At 37.0% G+C, this 20576-nt stretch overlaps 1 protein-coding gene across 7 annotated transcripts in view; it reads left to right on the plus strand.

Moving 5' to 3' along the window:
• MAP2K5 (mitogen-activated protein kinase kinase 5) overlaps positions 1-20576 on the plus strand; it is a 260525-nt gene that overhangs the window by 121586 nt on the left and 118363 nt on the right. The gene's annotated exons all lie outside the window — the stretch shown is intronic.

Raw genomic sequence — 20576 nt, forward strand, 5'->3', positions numbered from 1 at the left:
AGGCGGGAGCCACCGCACCTGGCCAAAAGTAAAACTTTAAATAAGATATTGGTGAAAGCATCAGGAATAGTCCCCTTGTCTAGTAACAGAACACATGAGAGAATAATCAGATAACTGTTGAATATTGCAAAAGGAATCTCCTTTTGTTTTTTTAACGTTCCCAAAATATCTGAATTCATTTGGAGCAAATTATTAAGTAAGAGACTATAACAAAGCAACTTCAAGGCCTAGTGTTACTAACAGTGCTGTTTAATTTTACACATCTGCTCATCTTAGCTGTATGTACATTTGGGGAATGGAACAGCATACACATTAGATGTGACTAAAGGAAAGTTTTTCCTTTTAAGGATATAAACTGTGAGATGGAGAAAACAACTGATATTTTCAACTGTGATGTCATATCTGTCACTAAGGGTTGTTTTCTTTTGTGGTGGTTTTAATATCCTAGTGATTCCACATTTCTTCTGAAATCCTCCTTTTTAATGAGGGTATCTAGATTTTGACAAATAAAATAGTCAGGTTTTTGAAGGTATTTATACTGACTAAATGGAATCATAAACTAGATTTATTTTTAAAGCCAGTCCACTCCATTTCTAGAGTATAGTTGGTGTGAAAGGTAGGTGTAGGGAGAGTGAGTTTTGTTAGTGTTACTTTCTCTGGGTATAAATAAGTGTGTAAACAAATTTGGTGGATGAAAAAAAATTGAACATTTTTGACTACCAAGAGTAAGAGATAACAGTATTTAATATGATATAACTTATATTGCTTCTATTCCCTGTACTTCTACCTCTCCACACCCAGCAACTGGTAAAGTGGTGATAGCCATTTTAATAAGAATTAACCCAATGGTCAGTTCTAAAAATTTTATTGATTTTTTAAAAAATGGACATCTATCCATTTGACAAAAGAACTAAAGGAAAAACATCCATTCTTAATAGTAAAGCTTTCTTTAAAAGGACAGTGCCATGGAAATTCGAGTGTTGTTAGAAAGTGAGTGTTAGGATCATCGTGTACTCTGGGCATACAGGTTAATTCTGGCTTGTAATGAAATCCCTCTCTAGCTATAACTTTGTGCAAGGAATCTTAGTAGTGCAAAGAACTATAGTGGATAGGGAAACACGTTTCAGTTATTCTGCCATTATCTTGATTTTTCTTCTTTAAAATTAGAAATCATGCTGATAAGTTGATGTACCTTTCGTATTCCTGTATCTAAATTTTTTTATTTTAATTTTTACTCTGGGTTTGGGAGAAATAACTAAATTTTTCATTTGAAATGGGATCTTGACAGACATGTTTCAGATGGATTTGTCTGGATCTAAAAATAATGCCTAGGGTCAGATTCTCACTATAACCACTTTATGATCACTGTGGCCAAGCTTGGTTGACCAGAGCCTCTCAGAAGCCAGTAGGTCCTTCTTTTCATCCCTGGTTGCAACTTGGGCTAAGAAGGGGCTCTTTCGTTAGTGACGGACAAGGGCTCCAGTGGTTTGACTGATGGAGAGCATAGAGGTTTCAAAAGGGAATCCTGGGCCTGTACTTATTTTTTTCAGTTGGTGCTGGCCAGTCCAATTCCTACGGAGAGTAGCCTGCTATAAAATGCCACCTGTTGTGAGAAGAAGATACCTGTTGGGGACACAGTAGGAACAGTGGTAGAGGGCTGACAAGTCCTTTCAAGGAAATTCAGTGAATGAGTGTGCACCTACATCTGTCTCAATGGAAAGACTAACGAATTGCAGTGCAGATGAACAGTTGTGTCCCAGTAGTTATGGCCACTCAACTACAGAAATAAATATCCTGTGGTAATACACCTCATTAAATATATTCATATTTAGCTTTTGAGTTTCCCAGCTATTCATGGAAACTTTTACCTTCTGGACTTAAAAGCATGTGTTTTTACTGAAGCGTCAAAGAAGCCAGGTGTCCCTGAAGACTTTTGTAAAGCTTTGTAATGAGAAATTTACCTTAGATTGAGTAGTTGTTAACTTAATATTTTAGACGCTTTGTCCATATTTAATAACTTGGAGTCCATAAAAATAAGATTAAAGATGCCTTTTTATTTACCAAAAAGCTATTTTCTTCTTGATTAAAAAATTGTAGCTTTTTAGATCAGTTCAATCAGGCAATTAAAGATCAGAGCTTTTAAGTTCAGCTAAGGCAATTAAATAGGTAATATACTTGTTTATGCACTTTTGCTATATAAGCTCATTGCTGTTCCTTTTTAAAAGCACATGTACTCATTTTTGCTTTCTCTAAATGAATGATGATGGGAATTCTAGCTGAACATGTGTCACATTGTCAAATCAAAAACAGGGGTCCTTCTGCAGGGGCTGGGGGAGCCTGGTTTAGGCATTGTGAGAGGACAGTGAAAAGAAGATGGTGAAAGAGAAATACTAATGAATGATCTATACCTCTTCCTCCTTTGTCTTGGTCTAAGTACCTGTATTGTTCTCTGATCATCATTTTCTAATGCTCTTCTTAAAAACCAGAGTAGAAAAAAAAAAAGAAATTGCTTTGTACTTATGGGCACAAATTTCAAAAGATTAAGAAATCTTTTGAATCTGTTCAGTATCTAATGAGAAAAGAGAACAAACTATTTCTCACATTTATATGACCTCCTTGGAATACAGTGGTCCTGGATTTTAGATATAGAAAGTGTATATATAAATAGTATATTACAGAATTTATTAAACGTAGTTAATGGCTTCCAAACAAACTCTTGAAAACCTGGAGTCTCTCCCGTAGTTTATATCCAGTGAGGACTGTAGAGTAGAATGAAATCTGAGCAATAAGCAGTGGCAAACCACTCATCCCATGAGGCTTGTTAGTCTGGTAAAAGTTAGTTTATTTGATGGTATATTATGTTAACTGGAAATTGTTTTGGAAATTGAAGCACAGCTGTTGCTATTCATAATGGATCATCAAATGTTATATTCAGTCAGTTGTTACTGTTGTTTATTTTGCTCTTTTTAAGATTTGGTTGAGGTATATGTGCAGGGACTTTATAAACTATTGAATGCCAAGAATGTGGCATGTTTTTATTATAACCATGAATTAATCACTTTATTCAGTTAATAAGAATACACCACTCCAAAACCAAGCCAGGGAGAGAGTTTATTGTACTTTATATTACTGATTCAAAAATTATGAAAATCTTTTCTCTAAAATAAACCAAACGTGTGATAATTCCACATGAGGACATAATTATTAAAAATGTTTGAAATGCCCACCAAATTAACTACTGTGGAAAAGTTGTCTTTATTAAAAGGCATATGTGAGAGCACTGTAAGCATAGCATGTGCTGACTATGGGTAAAAACAAAGAAAATGAATAGTGAGAAAATCTGTTAGGCCAGATCCGACATTACAGGAAACATCGCAGCTTCACTTCAAAACATACATCGCCACTAATGAGGTGAGAGCCCTGCATATTAATAAACCTACAGCTCCAGTCATAGCCATCATTACCCACATCAAACATAAATACAAGATTAACACCTATGCCATTTCTTTGGAAGATGTGAGAATGCCCTGGTAGTAACTGCTCTCTCTTTCCCTGAGGATAAAAAATAGAAATGCAGTGGTAATGAGCATAGAACTTAGATTAAGAAAATAAAATTGGCAATCATTCTGGGGCCATCTTACACAGATGCAGAAGTTTATAGAAGAAAAAAAAAACTTATATAGTTGGTGTGCCAGGAGTTTTTTTGTATATATGAACCTGGTTAGTTTCATTTATTTTCTCCAATAGGAGAACTTTTAAAAAATACATTTTTGCAGAAATAATTGTAGGCAAATGCTGGCCAGATAGATTTGTGTTTAAAGAAACTAAGCCTTATAGTTTCAGTATACATGTTACAAATTTTATTTTCTACCCTTGGCTTTTCTCTTTTATAAATCTGGCCTCACACAGACTTTCCAATTAGTGCTACCTTAGATACCAAAGCCAGTGTTAGTTTGATCATTCAGCAACTATTTATTTTATACCTACTACATTCTAGGCACTGTTCACAGTACTTGAAACACATCAATACGTGAAACAAAAGATTTCTATGATCATAGAACTCATATTCTAGCAGTGATAGAGTGGTTTAGGAAACGTTTCTTAAACAATAATATACACAATAAATAAGTAAAATACAGAGTGTGTTAGAGGGTTGTTAATAATAGAGAAGAAAAAGTAGATTGAGCTTAGGGGAGGCAAAGGGTAGGTTGCATATTAATCAAAGAAACCTCATAGGGAAGATGAGTTTGGAAGGAAGGCTTGAAAGGGGAGAGTTACTAGTCAAGTAGATATATGAGAAACAGAGTAGACACCACAGGATGTGCCCAGAGTGTTAGTGGAACAGCAAAGAGGCCAGTGTGTCTGTATCTGAGTGTGGGGAACAAGAGTAGAATCAGCTGTTAGGAAAATGTTTTGGTAATTCAGGTAAGTTTCAGGGGCCCAGATCAGGGAGATGGTTATAAAGATTGGGAGAAGTGGTGATTCTGGATATATTTTAAATGTAGAGTCGATAGAATTTCCTGATGGATTGCTTGTGACTTTTAAGAGAAAGAGAGGCGTCAATTAAAGCTTAAATTGTTAACAGTTTAGTATGCTAAAAATACTTCTTGCTACTTTCTTTCCCTGAAAAGAGATAACAACAAAAAACCTGATAATATGAAGTGCTGACAAGAATACAGAGCAATTAGAATTCTCATACATTGCTCGTAGAAATATAAAATGGTACAGCTGCTTTGAAAAATAGTTTGGCAATTTCTTGCGACGTGATTTGGCAGTCCTCTTCCTAGATATTTACCCAAGAGAAAGGAAAACATGTGTCCACACAAAAACTTTAGGCAACTCTTTATAGTGGCTTTATTCATAATAACTCCAAACTGGAAACAACCCAAATGTCTTTCAGCTGGTAATTGGAAAAACAGACTGTAATACATCCACAGAGTGGAATATTACTCAGCAATACAACAAGCTACTGATACATGTAACAACATGGGTGAATATCAGATACTTCATGTTAAATGAAGGAGGCTGACTCAAAAGGTTACCAGCTGTGTGATTCCACTTATATGACATTCTGGAAAAGGCAGAATACATACATGGAAAAAGCAAAATACAATTTTCCATCCTGGCTTTATCTGACATTCCCAATTCAGTCCTACTGACTGACTGCCTCACTGGGTGACCCCAGAAAGGCAGATCACTCCTGTTCTCTTTGCCTCTGTTCCCTCATATATACTATGAAAGAGTAGCTGGATGATCACTCAGATTTCTTTAAGAGCTAAGGTTCTGGGTTCTGTGATTTCGTGACTGAAGGAAGTGTGCCATGTTGATAAGGTGGGGAACAAAGCAAATCAGAGAGACATAAAAGAAAAGAAAGAGAAAAGGGAGGGGAGAATTTCCAAGAGTAGATTTTGTGATGAAAATAATAACAATAATGACTATTAAGCATATACTCTGTACCAGGCACTGTTGTAGGTGCTTAATGTATATAAATTATTTAAGGTATTCATTCAAAGTGGGAAATTCTAGGAAATATGAAATGTTTTAAAACTGAAGATAAGAGACTAAAGTATAAAACAAATAATTGAAAATTAAAGCCGTGTGCCTTAGCTAAGAAAATGTTGCTTTCTAAACCAGACTGATGTTATCAACTCAAAAGGCATCTTTATGGGAAACTGTTTTTAAAGTATCAGGGACACTGAAAATGAAGTATTATAATTAATAAGGAATTATAATAAGGATATGTAAAGTCACAACTTGGATGGAAAGCAAGAACATGTTTTTTAAAAAAAAAAATCTTTTTAATGTGAAATAATTGTAGATCCACAGGAAGTTGCAAAAAAATGCACAAGACAGTCCCATCTAAGGGCATCCTTTTTAAGGAAGGAATTTTGAAGAAAATGGGAAGGTGAGAGGGTAACAGTTCAAAATAGTGTAGGCAGGTAAATGTTATATATTTGATATTGTCCTTTAAGTGAAATCAGTATAAATTTTAAGATTAAAAATGTTATAAGAATATTTGTAATATATTCCAAAATTATTTTCTTATATTTATTAAATGGGAAAGGAGAAATGGTTTGGTAGAGGTAAGACGTTTGAATTCCTTAGGAGAGAAATTTCGATGTCAAGGTGGTAGTTAAAATAGTATGTTAGTGTGTGTAAAAGTTGGGATTTGTGGCAAAAATAAATTAGGAAATGACTATTTTCTGGATAAAGTGATTCTTAAACAAAAGAATTCTTGGAAAGCATTGCTATCAATAGAAAACTAACCTGATTAATTTTTAATGATTTATTAAAAGATATAATTTGCATAAAGCTTTGTAACAATCTTTTTTTTTGCAGAGATCTACATAGTTTGTGCTTAACTATACATTATAGTGAATTTTGAAATAACCTATGACATATTTTTGCTTTCTGGAGGATCAGACAGTTTTTGTTTGTTTGTTTGTTTTTTTGAAACAGAGTCTCAGTCTGCCGCCCAGGCTGGAGTGCAGTGGCACAATCTCGGCTCACTGCAACCTCCACCTCCCAGGTTCAAATGATTCTCCTGCCCCAGCCTTCCAAGTAGCTGGGACTACACGCATGTGCCTCCATGCCCGGCTAATTTTTGTATTTTTAGTACAGACGGGGTTTCACCGTGTTAGCCAGGCTGGTCTCGATCTCCTGACCTTGTGATCCACCCGTCTCGGCCTCCCAAAGTGCTGGGATTACAGGCGTGAGCCACCGTGCCCGGCCCCAAACACTTTTTTAAAAGAACTGGTTAGTGTTTGAGTAACCCAAGTCAATTTAAAACGAGTCATTTCCAGTAGGTTTTATTTTGCCATGTGTAATGATGAGAGAGCTAGTATGTGCGTACTTCCTTCCCTGAGCTCTCAGGCTGTTTAATCAGATGGATCTGGAAGGAGGCATTTATGTTATACAAGTGCTAGTGTTGAGAGCACAGTTAACACCTTATCTCCTGTGTAAAAATCATTTCCATATTGTCCTTTAAATGTAATAAATATTAATCACATCCAGCGCTATAGTAGATTATAACTTGTGGATGTGTATGTTTTTGAAAAGAAAAAAAAGACTTAGCCCATTAACAGGGTAAACAAACTATGACTCTAGATTGTTGGTTTTTCTCCAGTTCTGACACTATCCACACAAATGAACATCTCGAGAAATTAAGCCTCTTTCCCCATATTGATCATTCATTCTATTTACCTTGGGTAATCACAGGGTATTTCTGTATTTGTAGTATGTTGTGATTTTCAAGAGACAAGAAATGCTACGTGTCTTAGAAGTATTCTTTTAAAAGAATATGTGCCTAGAATATATAAAGAACTCTCAAAACTCAATGGTAGAAAAACAAACAATCCAATTAGAAAATGGGCAAAGACATGAAGAGACATTCCACTGAAGAGTATACACAGATGGCAAATAAGCACATGAAAAAGATGTTCAATATCATTAGCCTTTAGGGAAACGCAAATTAAAACCACCATGAGATATTACTATATACCTATCAGAATGGCTAAAATAAAAAGTAGTAACAATAGCAAATGAGGATGCAGAAAAATTAGATCACTAATACATTGCTGATAGGAATGTAAAATGATACAGCCCCACTGCTGACATTAAAAAAAAAAAGAAAGCTAGACATGCCACTACTGTATGACCCAGCAATTGCATTCCTGGGCATTTATCCCAGAGAAATGAAGACTTCTGTTCACACAAAAACCTGTATGCAAGAGTTTATTGCAGCTCTACTCATCATAGCCAAAAGCTGGAAACAACTCAGATGTCCTTCAACAGGTGAATGGTTAAGCAAGCTGTGGGCATTCATACCATGGATTACTGCTCAGCAATAGAAAGGAGCGAACTGTTGATGCACACAACCTGGATGAATCTTCAGATCATTATGCTGAGTGAAAAAGCCAGTCACAAAGGTTACATAGTGTATGATTCCATTTGTATAATATTCTTGAGATGACAAAATTATAGAAATGGAGAGAGCACGTTAGTGGTTACCAGGGGCTGAGAGGATGGGAGACAGAGGGAATGTTTACAATGGAGCAAGATGAGGAATCCTCATGGTGATGGAAATGTTCGCCATCTTGACCATCAGTGTCAATACCCTGGTTGTGATACTATACTACAGTTTTATAAGATGTTACCATTAGGGGAAACTGGGTGGAGGGTACACAGGATGTCTCTGTATTATTTCTTACCATTGTAAATGTAAACTTTGAGATAACTATGTAAATCTATAGTTATCTCAAAATTAAAAGCTTAATGTAAACAACAAAAAAAGAATTATCATCTTTCTATAGTTACCTGTATTCAGAAGGTCAGTTTAATCAGAGAAGGTTGTCCTGGACTTAGTTTTTCTCTCTCCCCTGCTTCTGTGGTAGGATTTGATCATAGGCAGAGTCATCCCTTATAGGAAATCAGTAAGAGGCAAATTACCCTCTTCCATTCTGAAAATGAGTATCAATGGAAGCCTTAGAGGAGAAATAAGGAAAGATGTCATGTGTCATTCAAGGAACAAATGGAAATGGAAGAGGGCAGTTATTTCCCCAGTCCCCACCTCTAAAAGTCTTCTGCCTTGCAGGGGATTGGGATTTGAAGCAGATTGTGTGATCGTTGTGTGTTTTGGCTCACCAGTCTTTATAGTATCCATTAGGGTAAACTTCTGTCCAACCACCCAGCAAGATGCCCCCAGTGTGTGGATGAATGTTTGATTCACCAAGCCCCACAGTTAGCTCTGATCATTGCTTTGTCTCTGACACAAACCTGAAGTTTAGGAGCTTATCAGAGGGAGAGAGAGAGCACCTGTATGACGAATGACAGGGTCATTTCTGTTGGTAGAGGAATTTATGGCATTGATTGTATGCCAGTGGATATTTGTTGGATGAATACATTGAATCATAATTTTCTGAGGACAGTGTTTTTCTCCTGGAACTTTTTAAAATGTGGCTAAATTGGAAGTCATCTTTTGTTCCCCTTTCTCGTATTAAAGTAAGAGATTTATCCTTGGGACATTTTGCCAAGCAGAATGGACAGACAGCTTTAGCAGTTGGAAGAGCTCTCCATGTCTCTTCCTTTCTCTAAAGGCATGGTTGAAGGTGATCAGCACCATAGAAATCAAATCTACTCTTTTGGTGGTGGAAGATTAAGTTCCTTCTGGATTGGGTACAATCATAATGATAACAATATTAATCATTTTGCTAATATCATTTATTGAGTACCTTGTATGTGCTACTGTGTTAGCTCTCTTGTATGTATAATTTTATTTAATTGTTATAATAACCTTGTGAGGAGGTATCATTGTTATCTCCATTCTTAGGTGAAGCAATCAAGGCTCAAGCAGCCTAAAAAACTTGCTTAGTTATAGGAAAAGTCATAGGAAAAAGCCATAGGAAAGTGGTTGGTGGCCTAATGGAAAAGCTCTAGTTTTAGGATCAGACCCAGGTTTAAGTTCTGGTTCTTCCTCTTAATTCATCTTAGCTATGTGACCTTGGGTCAGCTTCTTAACTTCTTTGAGGTCATAGCATTGTACCTGGCATATAACAGCTATTATTATGTCAAATAATTATTTCTCAAGAAAAGAAGCAAGAGGTTAAGTGAGAGGGAATAGTTAGAATGTTCCTCACACTTTCCTATTAACATCTCCTTTTCTTAGAAAATTAGCCTGTGAGTATAAAGAACTTAAAACATCTGGGCTATTTTCTTTGTGAACTTCCCAAGATCATCCAACTATTCACTGCCAAAGCTGGGATAATCCATCCTATTAGTTCCAATAAGATTTAGCTCATAAACATAATGCAGTTTGTTAAGGCTTAAGAGCTTTACTAGTCGAAGCCTCTAGTTTTGTGTCCTTGGGCAAGTAATTTCATTAATTTGAACCTCAATTTCCTCCTCTGTAAAATGGGGTTAATAATAGTACCTATCTCAAGGGTTATAATGAGAATTAAATGAGGTAATGCATATGATAATAATGCACTTAGCCCAGTTCCTGGTATATATTAAGTGCCGAGTAAGTGTTATCTACTATAATGTTTTGTTATTTCTTTAAAACAAATTACCAGGATTAGTCTTCTGGACACACCGCTCCAAGTCAAGTCTGCTGTCTTACATCTTATTTATGCATATAATGTGGTATTCCTTTGTTTTCTTTCCTTTTTCCCCAAAAAGGTTTTATAGTCAAGAGGAGTCTTAACAGTCAGTAGTATCTTAGACTTGGGGAAGTAGGTTGTGCAGGAACACATTCCTCCAGACCTGGCTTTTCCTAAACACTGACCACAATATGTACACATCACAGGTAGGAATCTAAGATTCACCACTTTAGAAGGAAATCTCTTTTACTTACTATGAAAGGATTAAGAGAGGGATAATTGAGAAGCTCAGGCCCTTTTGCCCTTGTTATTAATCTTGTAAATGCCCCAGGTCCCCTGCCTTTATTGAAGAAGGAAAGGGCATGTTTGTTGCCTCCATTCTGAACCGAATCATGAGACTCTAGGCAATAACTGCCATTGAGGATGGCTAATTATGCTGTTTAATTTTATTTAAGGCCTTTGCAAGAATATTTGGATGACCTACCCTTTATTATGTGATGGAGTCATTAGAATAACTTTTATATTGCATTGTGGTTTTCTCTTAAGTATGTTCCCGTTGTGCACAGATGAATTTGTAATGCAGAATGTCAGCATAGTTTATATTTAATCGTACCTGCTGTTCCCATTCATTAGAATGCAGTCCCCAAGAAATAACTAGATAGATATGTTGTTTTTTTTTCTTTTCATAAGACAATTAAACATAATGAAAGAGCATTGCTGAAGATCCCAGGCACAGTGCTAGGAGAGGTTACTAGGAGTGGAGACCTGCTAATGCGCCCTCTGGCTCCTGGTAAACTGAGAGTGGCTTCCTGGTATTCACACAGTGTAATTGCTTTATAGGGGGAAAAAGTTGAAGAGAAGTTTATTTCTGCCTCCATTATCATCCCACAACAGCCACATGCCGCATTTAAAAATGTTTCCGTAACAATTGTACCATGTCCGTTTCTAAGAGCATTCAGTGAGACATGTAAAAGTTCAGAGCAAATTGAATGTTTTAAGTATGAAACAAAAACCAAAAGGAGGTAGAAGTTGGAGATACCAACAGCACCTGATGTGAATAGGTCACAACAAAAAGGGAATCCTCAATTGGTATGGTTTTTCTTTTCTGACAAAAGAAAGCATATAGCTGATACAAAATCACAATTTTCTTTAGAACTGATCTTACCAGACACCAGACGCAGTGGCTCGTGCCTGTAATCCCAACACTTTGGGAAGCCGAGGCGGTAGGATCATGAGGTCAGGAGTTTGAGACCAGCCTGGCCAATATGGAGAAACCCCATCTCTACTAAAAATACAAAAATTAGTGGGGCATGGTGGCGAGCACCTGTAGTCCCAGCTACTCACGAGGCTGAGGCAGGAGAATCGCTTGCACCCGAGAGTCGGAGGTTGCAGTGAGGTGAGATTGTGCCGCTGCACTCGAGTCTGGCAACCAAGTGAGACTCCATCTCAAAAAAAAAAAAAAAAAAAAAAAAAAGAACTAATCTTACCAGGAAATTGCCATTTGGGTCCCTATACAAAGCACATTTAGTAACTCCAACTGTAGTTTTGTGAAGGAGCTTTTATTTGTTTTGAACAGCCCCCTCGGCACCCAGCCAGATCCTAGCCAAGGGTAACCTCCCACCCTGACCCCTGATTGTGCTGGGGGCAGGGTCTGGGCAGTGGGCGGAGGATCCCTTTTGTGAAGATGTCTGGAAAGCACATGCTGTTGAGGCTCTGGCCTTTATTAGCAAGCTTCTGCTTGATGTTGTTTATGTGGGTTGTTTAATGGCTAATTGATGCAGAATGTGTAAAGATACAGTTTCCTGCATGAGGCAGTTATGGGTGGCAACATGGGTTGTCTCAACATAATACCAATTTCCACAGTCAATTTGGTCAATTCAGTGGGGGAAAAAAAAAAATCAGTCCAGCCTGAAAATCAGAGCAGTTACTTGCGGTTATTGAGGCAACTATGGTTGGTGGATCAAATTTTTCATGTTTGAATCAGTTGTTTTTACATTTTATACACATAGCCTTAGTCATTTTTGGAAATAATCTTAAATACACAAAAGTAACATTTTAAAATTAATATCTTTCTTTAAATGTTTGTAATCACAGTTTATCAGGCCTAGTGCATATCAGTTCTAAGAGGAAATAACCATTTTACCATTGATATATAGTATATTATATGTAATTAACTGATCTTTCATACTTTGTTATAGGGTAAGAGAGTGACCACAGTGACCACAAAAGCACCTGCAGAAACTATGGATTATCAATTTATTTATTAGTAATTAGTAATGGTAATGAGAAATCAAGTTGTGTTTTGAGGTTGATTTTTTAAAACAGCTTTATTGATATATAATTTGCATGCCTTAAAATTCACTTACTTAATTCAGTGATTTTTAGTAGGTTTATAAAGTTGTGCAACCATAACCATAATCCAGTTTTAGAACATTTTCATCACCCCAAAAAAGTGTCCTCATGCTCATTGGCAGTCACTCCCTGCTCCTGTCCTCAGCCCCAGGGAACCACTGATTTACTTTCTGACTCTTACAAATTTGCCTTTTCTGGACATTTTATATAAGCAGAATCATACCACATGAAATCTTTGTGCCTTTCTTCTTTCACTTAGCATGATGTTTTTGAGATGCGTCTGTATTATAGCATGTGTCTGTAGTACATTCCTTTTTATTGTTGAATAGTATTCCATTGTATGGATATATCACATTTTGTCTGCTTATTTACTAGTAGAGGGATATTTGGCATTGTATCCACTTTGGGACGATTATGAATAATACTACTTTTCATACACAAGTCTTTATGTGGTTCTGTATTTTCATTTCTCTTGAGTAAATACCTAGGAGTGGAATTGGTGTATTTCTTTAGATATTTGTAAATCATAGTTTATCAGGCCATCTAGCACATATCAGATTTGAGAAGAAGTAATTATTTTACCATTGGTATATAGTATATGATTAGTGTAATGAACCAATGTTTCATACTTTGTTAAAGAGTGACCACATAGTGACTACAAAGGTCATATGATAGCTTTATGTTTAAGTTTTAAAGACACTTTGAGGCTGATTTTTATTTACCTAAAACCACCTACTGTTAGCATGACAGAAGGCTCTTTTAGTAAACTCTTCCATTCTTTCTGCTCACTGATATTTTTCTAATAATCTTCTAAGCACTTCAAGTTATTGGATGGAACTGCATCATAACCACCTATTATCTATGTGGGCTGTCACTGCTGCAACTCAAAGATTTATTGCATCATCGTTAAAAAGCCCAGCTTACTGTGAAATCTCACTGAAGGAGTGGGACAGTATTGTGACAGGAGACACATGTTGTGATTGGATAATGTTAACTCGTCTGTGATCCCAGCTGAACACACTTGCTGTCCTAGAAGAAGCCTGCCTTCAGGTGGAGCTGGTATAATGAAAGTTAACCTCATTTAGCATTTGGATATGAGCCAGTGTATTAAATGATCCACATCCTGATTTCCTAGAGTGGAAGTCATCATTACCAATTCTACAAAGCAGTAGCTTTATAGTATATTTGGTACATTCAAGTTTACAAAATGTTTTTCCCATTCATTTGATTCATTCAACATTTCACTGACCTCTAGCTCCATGCCAGCAGTGCTAAGCACACAGGCCCACTTCATTCTCTTAACAGCCTTGTCAATGTAGGAAGATCAGATATCAAGATACCAGATATCAGGATATCATATACAGGATATGATGTACAAGATCAGGAATGATATCTGATCTCCCAACACTGGCAAGGTTGTCAGTGAGAATTCAGGATTGTTATGAAAATTAAGTGAAATTGTGTGCTCAACACTGAGCATGTGAGTGTTGTGAGTACACACACCCACACGTACATGTATGCTCAGAGAGGTTTAAATGATTCGTCCAGTCTCACAGTCAGTATGCAGGGGCACCTTCCAGGGCATCACTCTGCTTCCTTTAAGGGAATCTGACCCACAGGAATCTATTTTGATGCCTATAAAAGCCTACTGCATAAAATGACTAAATCTTTTAAAATGAAAAAGATAAGGAGTATTGGATATTAAAAATGAGACACTTTGCACTGTACCTTTATCTTACTATTTCCAAAATGATAGTCATCTCTTGGCCATGATAGCTTAAACCTAAACCTTAAATTAGGAAACACCTAAACATGATATTTCATTTTTAATGCGAAAGGAGAATAAGTTAGTTTGCTTTTTCACTAAAGGTTTGTGTGTTGCGGTAGAAGAAACTTATTTCTCTTTAGTGGTATGAAAAGGACCCATAATTCCAGGCTTCAACACAACTCATTTGTATTTTCTTTGAGAAAATGTCTCAGTTAAAATCAATGCCCTAGTATTCATTTGAGCTCCCTTGCCTTCAATAAAACTAATTGATAAACCCTAATAATTAATGGCCTGATTAAACCAAAATGACTTACATCTGCCCTGATGATTGCCATTTATAATCAGTCACTTTAATGACTCATCTTTTCTGTGCTTTGCTTACAGAAGAAAAGCTGTGATGTTTTTAAGTGAACTGAATGAAAAGCTGTATGCCTTCAATTGCTGTTTGTTTTCCATAACTTGATATTGCATTAAAATAAGCATAAATATAACTACCTCCTTAAAAGTAATCTTTCTGCCTAATCTGTTGTGCTATTGTCTATGGCTTCGAGTGAAGCTGAAAACAAACAAGAAAAAAAATCAAATCATTTCAGTGTTTCTGAAGCTATTTTTTTTTTTTTTAGATAGAGTCTTGTTCTATTGCCACGATGGAGTGCAGTGGTGCAATCTCAGCTCACTGCAACCTCCGCCTCCTGCGTTCAAGTGATTCTCCTGCCTCAGCCCTCAGCCTCCCAAGTAGCTGGGAATACAGGCACACGCCACCACGCCCAGCTAATTTTTTTGTATTTTTAGTAAAGACAGGGTTTTGCCACGTTCACCAGTCTGGTTTCGATCTGCTGACCTCATGATCCACCCGCCTTGGCCTCCCAAAGTGCTGGGATTACAGGTGCACCTGGCCCCTGGAGCAATTCTTAAGAGTTGTAGGTTGGCTGGATGTGGTGGCTCACACCTGTAATCCCAGCACTTTGGGAGGCCAAGGCAGGCAGATCATGAGGTCAGGAGATCAAGACCATCCTGGCTAACATGGTGCAACCCTGTCTCTACTAAAATTACAAAAAATTAGCCGGGCATGGTGGCAGGTGCCTGTAGTCCCAGATACTTGGGAGGCTGAGGTAGGAGAATGGCGTGAACCCAGGAGGCAGAGCTTGCAGTGAGCTGAGATCCCACCACTGCACTCCAGCCTGGGTGACAGAGCGAGACTCCATCTCAAAAAATAAAAAAAAAATGAGTTGTAGGCTGGGCGCAGTGGCTCATGCCTATAATCCCAGCACTTTGGGAGGCTGAGGCAGGTGGATCATCTGAGGTCAGGAGTTTGAGACCAGCCTGGCCAACATGGCAAAACCCTGTCTCTACTAAAAATAACAAAAATTAGCTGGGCATGGTGGCAGTCGCCTGTAATCCCAGCAACTTGGGAGGCTGAGGAAGGAGAATCGCTTGAACCCGGGAGGCGGAGGTTGCAGTGAGCTGAGATGGGGCCATTGCACTCCAGCCTGGACAACAAGAGTGAAAACTCTGTCTCAGAAAAAAAAGTTGTAGAACTTGCATGTTTTAAATGAAACCTTGAAGTAATAAGTTCAGTGGCTATATACTAGGATTGTTGATACTTTTGATATAAGGTAGAATATTTTATGCAAAAGATAACAAAATTTAAATCAGGGGAGCTGTCCTTAACCCAACATTTAAAAGGATTCTATTTGCTTCAAATTCTGCCACAGGAATTCATATTTAACCTAGTTTAATAAAGTCCTAATATTATTTATATCTACATTACCTTAAAAAAGGATTCTTGGTAGTTTATGATATAAGGTCAATACAACGAACAAAAGACAAAAGCAATCATTTTAAAAGAAAGGGAGGCGGGGTGTGGTGGCTCACGCCTGTAGTCCCAGCACTTTGGGAGGCCAAGGCGGGTGGATCACCTGAGGTCAGGAGTTCGAGACCAGCTTGGCCAACATGGCGAAACCCCATCACTACTAAAAGTACAAAAATTAACCAGGCGTGTTGGTGGGCGCCTGTAATCCTAGCTACTCAGGAGGCTGAGGCAGGAGAAACTTGAACCTGGGCGTTAGAAGTAGCAGTGAGCCGAGATCGCGCCACTGCACTTTAGCCTGGGTGACATGAGCAAGACTCTTGTCTCAAAAACAAAACAAAACAAACAAACAAAAAAACAGATACTTCTACTTCTGCCCATGGAGTCACTGCTGTGAGATTTGCCCTCCACCAAAAATAATTAGGAGACTGGACAAAATAGTGAAACAGTTATCTTCAAACTTTAGACAGCAGGCAATGTGAGACAGTGATCCCTGAGAGAACAGAAACAAATGAAGTGAGTCCTACAATCACCCAAGCTGTCTGCACAGAAACCCAAACAGAGCTCAAAGGTCTTACTGAGCTGAAAAGACAGAATTTGGAGTTCAAGGAGACCAAAATGGCTAGAATTCACAGAGCAGAGTCCTAGAAAGGCAAGAACATGCAGAGACAGAGCTCTAGAAATTGCATAGGAGTTTCCTTGCGTCTGGCCTAATATCAGTCTCTACATTTATAGAGTGAAATCCTACAAAGCTAGACAACCAACTACTGTTTAGAAAAGAAAATTTCTGGGGAACTATAAGCCAAACATATACAAGGTTGGGAATATTTTAAATTCCAATAATCCAGTGTAGAGAGGCCTCATTAAACACATTGGAGAATTCAAGAAAGACATTAGAAGGATTATGCTTTAGTAGTGGGGCTAAACTAGCCCTGTAGTAGTGGTTATGCTCAACTCTCCTAAAATAAAAGCTCTAAAATCAGCCTCAAAATGATTCAGCTATCAGTGTTCAGCAGATATACTACTTGCCAGTATCAAGTCCAACACTCTGGATTACAATAAAATCCAGCATTCAATGACACAAGATTCACAATGTTTACAATCCAAATAAAAAGTAGACAAGCAAAGAATTTTTATTCTGATTATGGATGAAAGACTATAACCAGGAAAAAAGCAATCTGTAGAAATAGATGCCTCCCTCCCACACACAAACCAGAAATAATGGACTTTGCAGACAGGACTTTAGAATAGTTATTATAAAAACTATATATGCCCAAGGAATTCATAGGAAACATGAGCATAATGAGAGAAATGGAAGACAAACAAGTTGAACATTTATTTTTCAATTTTGAAAAATATCTGAAGTAAAAATTTCATTGATGGAATTAACTGAATTAGATACTACAGAAGAAATTGTGATCTTGAGGTTAAAGATCTGGAAATTATCCAAAATTACTCATTTCTACTACTAGAAAAAATATTTTTTTAAATGAGCACAACCTTAATGATCTTTGAGACACTATCAAGAAGTCTAAGATATATGTGTTAAGTGGAGTCTCAAAAGAAGAGGAAAGAGAAAAGGAAACAAAAAATAATTTGAAGAAATAATGGCTGAAAACTTTCCAAATTTGGTGAAGCCTATAAGTCCACAGATCTAAGAACTCAATGAACCCTAACCAGGATGAACACAGAACCACACCAAAGCACATCAAAATCAAAATTTTGATAACCAGTGAGTAAAAAGAAAATCTTAAAAGTATTCACAGAAAACAGAGCACATTAAGTAGAGAAACAAAGATAAGATTGACAGCCGACTTCATGTTACAAGCTATGCAAGCCAGAAGATAATGGAAAGACATCTTTAAAATGTTGAAAGAAAGAAGTTATTCCAGAATTCTGTGCCCAGCAAATACATTTTCCAAAAATAAACAGCTAAATAAAGACTTTTTCAGACAAATATGAGAGAATTCATTGCCAGTAGACCAGCATTACAAAAAAATGTTAAGCTATTTGGGATGAAGGAAACTGATGATGGATGGTTAGATCTACACAAAGGAATAAATAGTTTCACAAATCGTGGATAAATAAAAAGCTGTTTTCTCACTTTTAAATGTCTTTAAAATATAATTATTTAAAGGAAAAATAAAGACATTATATTATGGAGCTTATAGTGTACATAGAGGAAGGACATATGAAAATAAAAGATGAGAAGAAGAAAATGGAAATATATTATTGTAAGGTTTGTACATTATAAATGAAATACCCTAATATTACTTGAAGGTAGACTGTAAGAAATTAAAGCAGCATATTGCAAATTCTAGAACAGCCATAAATAAATAAAGCTTCAAACAGACTGGCAAAATTCAACCCATGGGCAAAAATTGGCCTTTGCCTGTTTTTACAAACACAATGGAATTGGAACACAGTCATGGCTGTTCATTTACATGTGGACTATCATTGCATTTGCACTACATCAGCAGAATTTGAGTAGTTACAACAAAAAGCTTATAGCTCTCAAAGCCTGAGATATCTACTTATGACTCTTTACAGGAAAAGTTTGCCAACCTCTGGCTTAGAAGCAAATAGTAGAGATTAGTGGAATGCTAAGAACTAGCCCAGCTAACCCAAAAGAAAGCAGGAAAAGAAGAAAAAAAGGAACAAAGGACAGATGGGGCAAATAGATGGTAGAGTTGAACTCAGCCATATCAATAATTACGTTAAGTGTGAATGGTCTAAACAGTCCAATTAAAAGCACAAATGTCGAACTGTATAAAAGAGCAAGACACAACTGTACAGTGTTTGCAGGACACCTATTTCAATTATAATGACAGATATATCATCCAACAATAGTCATCAGATTGTTTAAAGAAAAAATAATAACATGGCCAGGCGTGATGGCTCACACCTGTAATCCCAGCACTTTGGGAGGCCAAGGCAAGCAGATCACTTGAGGTCAGGAGTTCGAGACCAGCCTGGCCAACATGGTGAAACCCCCATCTCACTAAAAATACAACAACTAGCTGGGGGTGGTGGCAGGCACCTGTAATCCTAGCTACTCAGGAGGCTGAAGAGAATCACTTGAACCCGGGAGGCAGAGGTTGCAGTGAGCGAAGATCACATCACTGTACTCCAGCCTGGGCAACAGAGTGAGACTGTGTCTCAAAAAATAATAATAGTAATAATGATAACATGTTGTAGGGTTTATAATTTATGAGAAGAAGCAAAACTAATGTATAATGACAAAACCACTCAGTGATTTACCAAAGGCTGGGGGTCAGGGTGGAATTAACTGTAAAGTTTTTACACTTTTACACAGCAAACTTTTTGAGGTGAGTTTAAAAACTTTTTGAGGTGAGCTTAAAAACTTTAAAGGTTTCTAAACCTGGGGGTAGGAGGGAGATGATGAAAACAGAATGAACAAAGATTTAATAATTTTTTTTGAGACAGTGATTAAAACAGTCCAGGTGGAATGCAAAGATTGGTTTGAGGATGACTGGATGTCTAGTACTTTAAAGTTTTTAAACTTTAAACACAGCAAACTTTTGAGGTGATGGAAATGTTCTATATCTTGATCATGGTGTGGTTGCATGGATGTAGGCATTCATCAGACTCATCAAACTCATTCAAAATGGCTGCAGTAAAATTGAGTTTTTAATGAGATTTATTTCAAAAAGTGAAACGAGAAGAAATTTCTCTTCAGATATTCTGAACTTTTTAGAAGTTAAATCAGAGGGAAATGCAGTAAGTTATGTTGGTCTTTTAAATGCTGGCCTGAAGACCAGGCTGTATTGGATTGGTTTCTGGTTCAATAAGTCTGGAGTAGAACACAAAAAGCTTTATTTTTTAAATATGCACAGCCAAGCTTAGGAGCTATTTATTTGCATAATTTTCATTGTCTTTATTAAAAGAAGCATCCCTATTGTTCATAAAGAAAACCCCACTTAGAATATACATAAACAACATTGTTATCCTAAAATCTCATGAGCAGTATTTTTGTTCAGAGAATATACCAAACTGCTTCTTGGTCTACATGCTCCTGGAGGCCAGAGACAGGGTCTTACTCATGTTTCTCTCCACAGCACCTAGTACCATATCTGGCGCATGGTAAGGTGTCAGTAAATATTTGTGAGTGAGTACTTTTAAATGACTATGGATTCTTCTCAGAATGAAGTGTCATTTTGAAATGTATTCATTCTGAAGTGTAGTCCATTAAATGGGAAAAGATGGAGCTCCTTCTCAGGCCAAATTCATGCTTTTCTGGATCAGCATGTTAGTTCACCTGTTTAGTAGAGATACCATTTATTCACCATTTGCTCAACGAATATTATTTCCTGTATGTACCAGGCACCATTCTAGATGTGGTAGTGAACAAAACAGACCAAGTATGCATTCATGGAGCTTCCCTTGAAGAGGGGAGTACTGAGAATTAACAGATCTATGTGTAGAAATGGAGCGTGTTGATGGAGGTAAATGTTAAGAAGAACACTGAAGCAGAAGAAAAGGGAAAGGAAGTATCTGAGCTGGGGCGGGTATTGCCACTGCATACTAG

The sequence above is a fragment of the Pongo pygmaeus genome, chromosome 16 (genome assembly GCF_028885625.2).
Source record: "Pongo pygmaeus isolate AG05252 chromosome 16, NHGRI_mPonPyg2-v2.0_pri, whole genome shotgun sequence".
Lineage (NCBI taxonomy): Eukaryota > Metazoa > Chordata > Mammalia > Primates > Hominidae > Pongo > Pongo pygmaeus.